Raw genomic sequence first — 6,575 nt, 5'->3', positions numbered from 1 at the left:
GCTAAGCAACACAGGGTATGCTGTTCAGTGCAGTGAGGCATGCTCGGACCTCTATATCGGAGAAACCAAACAGTCACTCCACAAACGCATGGAACAACATAGAAGGGCCACCTCGATAGCGCTGGACTCAGCTGTACTTCTGCACATAAAGGATAAAATACACCCTTTCAAGGATGCCAATGTTAACATTTAGGACTGTGAAGGCACATGGTTTGAAAAAGGAGTAAAAGAAGTAATTTATCTCCACTGTGAGCGAACAGAGGTTGTGGCTTACGACACCAGCTGTCAGACACAAACAACGCAGTCTTCACATCCCTTCCCAGGGACCTCAACCCACACTCACACCTTCCTTCAGGTGACCTCAATAGGTCACTTGATAGAGTGGGGCAAGGTCTCCCAGTGGATTCATCTGAAACCCCAAATGGTAATGACGCCTTTTCTAAAACCTTGGCTCATGTGATGATGCACATGAACACTAGCCAGTCAATGGCCACCTTCAAGGGGACAACCTCCACTAGGGTTTAAATACATGGGACTCTCCAACATTTGGTTTTAGAACTGAAACGTCTTCAAAAACTCAGACCTTTTTTAAAGCTGCAGAGACTACCATGACCTGGATGACTGAGAGCCTACACAGTTATCATTCTCACCTCATGAGGCAAGATCTTGCATGGAGCTGCAGATCGAGAGCAATTGATGGTAATTTTATATTTCTTCCATTTCCAAATAATTGCACTAACAGCTGTCACCCTTTCACCAAGCTTCTCTTGCTTGTCTTGTAGCCCATTCCAGCCTTGTGCAGGTCTGCAATCTTGTCCCTTAGCTCTACAATCTTGTCCATACTAACATAAAAATTAGAGACTTTTCATTTCATGTATGTGGTTCAGCGAGTTGTCTATCAGTTGGAAGGTCAATGGTTTAATCTTTGGCTCCTTGAATACACCCTCCAGTGTTCTACCAGCATCTTGTCAGTGTCTCCTTGGGCAAAACGCTGAACTTTGAATTGCCCCAGTGTATCCTTTAGGAGTGTGAGCTCATGCAGGATAGTTACAAATCATGTAAAGACAGAATAAATTGCCATTTTAGTGAATGGGTTAATTTATATTGTAGTAAAAAACAGTACTTTGAGTGCAAAGTTAGAGTCTGTGTGTGTGTGTGTGTGTGTGTGTGTGTGTGTGTGTGTGTGTGTGTGTGTGTGTGTGTGTGTGTGTGTGTGTGTGTGTGTGCGTACACACGCACGCATGCAATAGCAAATGGAACATCTCCAGAGTTTATTTTGCAATGTCTAAACCTCACAACACCTGAGCTTAAACTTTGTGTGCTGTGTATTAGGAAAGGCCCTGTATCTCCCATAAATTACCTTCATAAGTGACTTTTCAGCATTAGCAATAGGTCTCTTTCCTGGCAGACATAATTGACTTGTCATAGTAGGAAAAGCACAAGTATAATTAAGAACATTAATAATGGCTCTGATCCATTGAAGTGTCCCAGTAAGCCATGTCAGTGAGTCAGCACGCACATTACAAAGAATGTGCTCTTCTAGCTATATAATACACACATCATTTATTAATGATCCTACCTGTGCTTTTTCCAGTTATAATGCTTCAAAATTTTTGCCAGGTCTATTTTTGTTCGATGACAGCTTTCAATGCTAGTGAATGGAGTAGTGTTAAAAAGGTATTGCGGCTTTACATTTTGTTTTTCTGCCACTTGTGCTAAGTTCATTGAAACTACAGCATAAAGAATTTCTTTTGAAACAGAAAACATTTTGGCGTATGTGGGAATAACGAGACCATGATAAAACTTCCATCATAATAATGAATTTGTTGAGAGAAACCTTGAAACCTTGTTTGTTTACGTCTGCCCAGTTATCACTTGATTTCTCATGGAGGACTGTGTAGAGGAAACCACAAAGTATTCTCCCTCTGCCCTTGAAGGCTTGATCTAACAAACATTCAAGGGAGTTTTCAGAGTAATGGAACAGCACTTAAGATGGCAGCGGGGGTCCCATGAGGGGAAATGCCCGTGGCAAGTCAACGAGGGCAACTTAAAGAGCTACCAGGGTGCTTTCCATTTGTCTTTGCTTGATGGAGAGTGCAAGGACTGGAAGGAGAATGTGAATATTAGAGGTAGAAAGAGCTAAATGCTCTGCTTCCATTACTGATAAAGGGGTCACAGTGTTTTAAAAGGTTGATGAATGTTGTTCACATCTTATAGATATTTAATAAAAAGAAGGAAAAAACTCAATGGCCGACTCACATGACTGCTAAAAAGGGAAACCACTTACATATGTTATAAGGTTGTCTTAAAGAAAACACTAAAATTTATTTTCTGATTTCTGAAGAGGGAAGAGGAGCCTTCGTCTAAACCAAATGCTGTTGTGGTAATACTGTTTGATTTAAAATTGAATGTGATTGTGTTCAGAGTCAAAATGATAAAAACTGTGTTATATATACACCCTTTGTTCCTGTGCACTTAAACATAAATCAGCTGCTTTCTGTTTTTTGCAAAAAGGAGCGAAATGGTGGAGCAGTTTACAACTTTTGAGGAGTGGTGATAAGGAACTTAGTTTGACTTTTATTACATTAAAAGGACAAGAAAGACAAGAAGTAAAGTGCAAACTGTGTTCCAGACAGAAACAACTGCATTATATTACTAAAACATCAGCTCTGACATGCATATGCACAGGCAGCATGCTAATACATATTACATATTATGAAAACCCTAGATGATGTTTAAGCTGAATGTATGCCAACCCCAACCCAGCAGCTACAGCCTGGTCTTCAACAACAAATTTCTACCAGTACATGTTTCAACTTCTCTTAAGTCTCTCTGTGCTGGTTTTAAACTTCGCTTTGTGTTGTTGGCTTTGTGTTGAAACTTAAACACTGAAAAAACATCATATATGTCCTCATTAGGTTAACAATTTGCTTTGTCCGAGTTTCTCTGACAATCCTGCCACATAAGGGATGACAATGTTGTTCCGCTTGTGATTCTTATTCTCCCTAGTTTGTGTCGGGCCTTCTTTCCTGTGCAGATTTGATGAAAGCCCAGTTGGGTTAACCACATCAGGTTTTCTTTACATGAATGTGTTCCTTTTGTTTCTCTTCTGCCTCCGAGGGAACATTTTTGGCCTGGTGTTGCAGGGTCCTGATCACCCCAAGTTTGTTTTGCAGTGGGTGAAGAGCAGGTACTGGTCTCTGTGCGTGAGCTTTCGATAAACTTCAGTGTTAAAGCTTCCATCTTCCTCAATAAGCACAGCGCAGCCCAGGAACGGTAACCTATTATCACTGGCATCCTCCCTGGTAAACGTTGTGTTTTTATCCACTGAGTTGATGTGGTCAGTGAAGGCTTCTACTTCTTCGGTTTTGATTTTGACCCCGGTGTCATCCACATATCTGTACCAGTGGCTAGGTGCTATCCCTTTGAAGGAGCCAAGAGCTTTACTTTCCACTTCCTCTGTGTAAAGGTTGGCTACAATGGGTGACACTGGGGAGCCCATGGTGCATCCATGCTTTTGTCTGTAGAAACTGCTGAAATATGCTGTGTTAAGGCAGAGGCCTAACAGTGTGCAAATCTGATCTGGGGCAAAGCTGGATCTGTTTTGTAAGGAGTCGTCTTCCTGTAGTTGTTTCTGATGGTCTCCACTGTTGTAGGTATGCAAGTGAAAAGTGAAACCACATCAAAGGACACAACGGTTTAATCTGGATTCAGTGCAAGGTTACAGACCTTGTTGGTGAAGTCTGGAGTTTTCAATGTGATGGGGTGTATTGCCTACAAGTGGAGATAAGATGGTGCTGAAGTGCTTGGAAATGTTGTAGGTGACTGAGTTGATACTACTGATGATGGGTCTGAGTGGGACTCCTTCTTTGTGGATCTTCAGAAGTCCATAAACACATGGAGTAGCTTCTCCAGGGTAAAGACAGTAGTAATCCAGATAGCAAAAGACTCTGGGCGTGGCTCTGCCTTGAAGTCTGTTGATCCACCCCACCCTGTAAATCATTTCAGGCCCTCTTTACAGGATCTGGTGGCCTACGGACAACTGATCAAATGTTACTGGCTGCTCTCACGCAGAAAGCAGGGACTGGACAGCAGCACTTCTCTAAGGTAAGTGCTGTAAACTGTTCTGTGAAAATATGCTTCATTCATGGTGTTACCGGGTTAGTAAAATTATCCTGCAGGAGATAATGAAGGTATTATTTAGGTTTTATTTAGAAATGGGACATTGTGGAGTTTACTTATTTTGATGGGGCAGGTGAGGTGATTCAGTCACCTGTCCCGGTAGTTGACGTTACTCCAGACTGAGCACATGAAGGATTTTATTGACCCTCTCCAGGACCGACTGCAGGTAAAGTTAAGCTAACACAGCCTTTTTTGGTTCTCCAAATTCAAGTCTCTCAGATTTAAGGTGGTCTCATCAGTGCAGTTGTTGTTATTTCAGTTGACAGTTGATTATACATAAGGCCATAAAATGATCCTGATTGAATTATTAACAGCTTATTTTGAAACACAGCCTTCATTTACAGGCAGCTGCTATTCAGTTAAATGATGGTAAAGAAAACGTAAAATCTGATGTTTCTCCAGCAAGTTCTCAGTCAGCCTTTTCCCTCTGATTTCTACACTGAAGAAAGAAATTTAGCAGAAATGTAGCAGTTTAAATCAGCAAAGTCATCCTCTGAATGCTTCATCAAACTGAGACATGTTTGATCTGTCAAGGCTGAGACTGAATATGATCTGCAAAGGACTTTATTTATTTATGTATTTTACTCAAATTCACCAGACCGTGAGCTCATACATGATTCAGATTTAGCTTTCTTGTTGCTGATTGCTCCTCTATGTGCATATCAAATCCTGTCATTTACCAGAGTTAAAGAACAGTTAAATATTCGAGGAGAATCTGGATGTTGATCTGAATGGACTTTCGGACATAGAAATGTCATCAGTTTCTTTCAGATAAATCATCTTTATTAAACTTATTAAATCATCTTTATTAAACATCTTTATTATACCTCTATGTTGTGTTGCAGCCTGCAGCTCACTGCTGTATTTTATGCTTGAGTACATTTTTAAAATGTATAAAAAAGGAGGCAGATATCAGTCACAATTCAGTCCATTTTAATGGTACAGTACTAACACCATTTTACAAATATGTGTTACTGAGTCAGCACATTTATGTTTTGGGTATTTATCTGAGGAAATTGAGAATAATTGAATGTGATACAGTCATGAAGAACCTCACTGCATTTTTTACCTGCATATCTTTATTGTTGGCTTGTCTTTTCATTTAGTAAACATCACACTGATGGGCTGCAGCAACCTCACGTTTTTATTGAGGATTTCATTATTTCTGCTTTACTGCTTTAGAAAATTTCCAGACAACAATATCACCTTTGTTTTAATTTTCCCAGTGTAATGATTCATAATCTGATCTAATCTCAGCCTTCGCTGACAGTCTCTGACAGCCATAGCAGAATTACCGATCTGTTTCGGATCCGGTCCTGCTCCTTTCCAGATCCACAATCCTGATCAATTTCAGATCTGTCCTGCTGTGCAAGTGTACTCTGATCTGGACCCTGTTACGGATACAGATCCTCCCCTGATACATCTGGGGCGGATCTGTTCCGGAGTCACTTTGCTATCTGGGAAGTAGAATGGTCAGTGGCTTTTCCCTTTTCAAGATGTTGTAGGCAACAGATGACTTTCTTTTTGTAGTTGCTTGTGGGGTCTCATAAATATTGTTGTCACTGAGGAGTGTAGTAATTTTGTTGTGGTAATCAGTTGAATTCAGAACAACAGTGCACCTCCCTTTGACGGCTGGAGGTACAGTATGGTGATATTTTGATGGACACTCTTTTGAGGATGCCAATGTTCACATTTTGGACAGGGAAGACCGTAAAAGAATCCATCTACGTCCACTGTGAACAACCATCACTGAACAGAGGAGGTGGATTACGTCACCAACTTTCCCCAGTCTACAGTGTTGGCCTGAGCTCCCTTCTCAGGCACCTCAACCCCCATTCACACCCTTCTTCAGGTGACCTCAATAGGTCACTTGATAGAGTTGGACCAAGCTCAGGTCCAGGTTTCACCAAAAAGCACTAATTGTGATGACCCTCACCTTCTTTTACACCTTGGCGCATGTGATTATGCACATGCGCATAATAATAATAATAGAGGGGACTACCTCCAGGGGACTACGCCCACTGCGGCTTAAATACCTGGGTCTCTCCACCCTTTGGTTTGAGAACTGAAGAACCTCTTTGGGAAACATCTTCAAGACATGTAAAGAAGTCCAGTTGCCTTTTTTCAAGCTCTAGAGACTACTGTGACCTGGATGACCGAGAACCTACACAAACTATATGTTCTGGTGTGGGTGGGTTTCAGTGTAGCTTAAGGTTAACTGGTGATTATCCAACATTGTATTTCACATCATGTTACAAAATAAAGGGAATGTAATGGAATGAGGAATGCAATGAATTATTTTCTCAGAGGAATTAAGAAGTAATGTAATTTTAAAAAGTAACAAGTAATGTGTAACAACTTTTTGGATTAACGACCCTAACACTGTACATATA

Source organism: Archocentrus centrarchus, chromosome 20 (genome assembly GCF_007364275.1).
Source record: "Archocentrus centrarchus isolate MPI-CPG fArcCen1 chromosome 20, fArcCen1, whole genome shotgun sequence".
NCBI classification, from domain to species: Eukaryota; Metazoa; Chordata; class Actinopteri; order Cichliformes; family Cichlidae; genus Archocentrus; species Archocentrus centrarchus.
Note: the sequence above shows the minus strand (reverse complement) of the source record.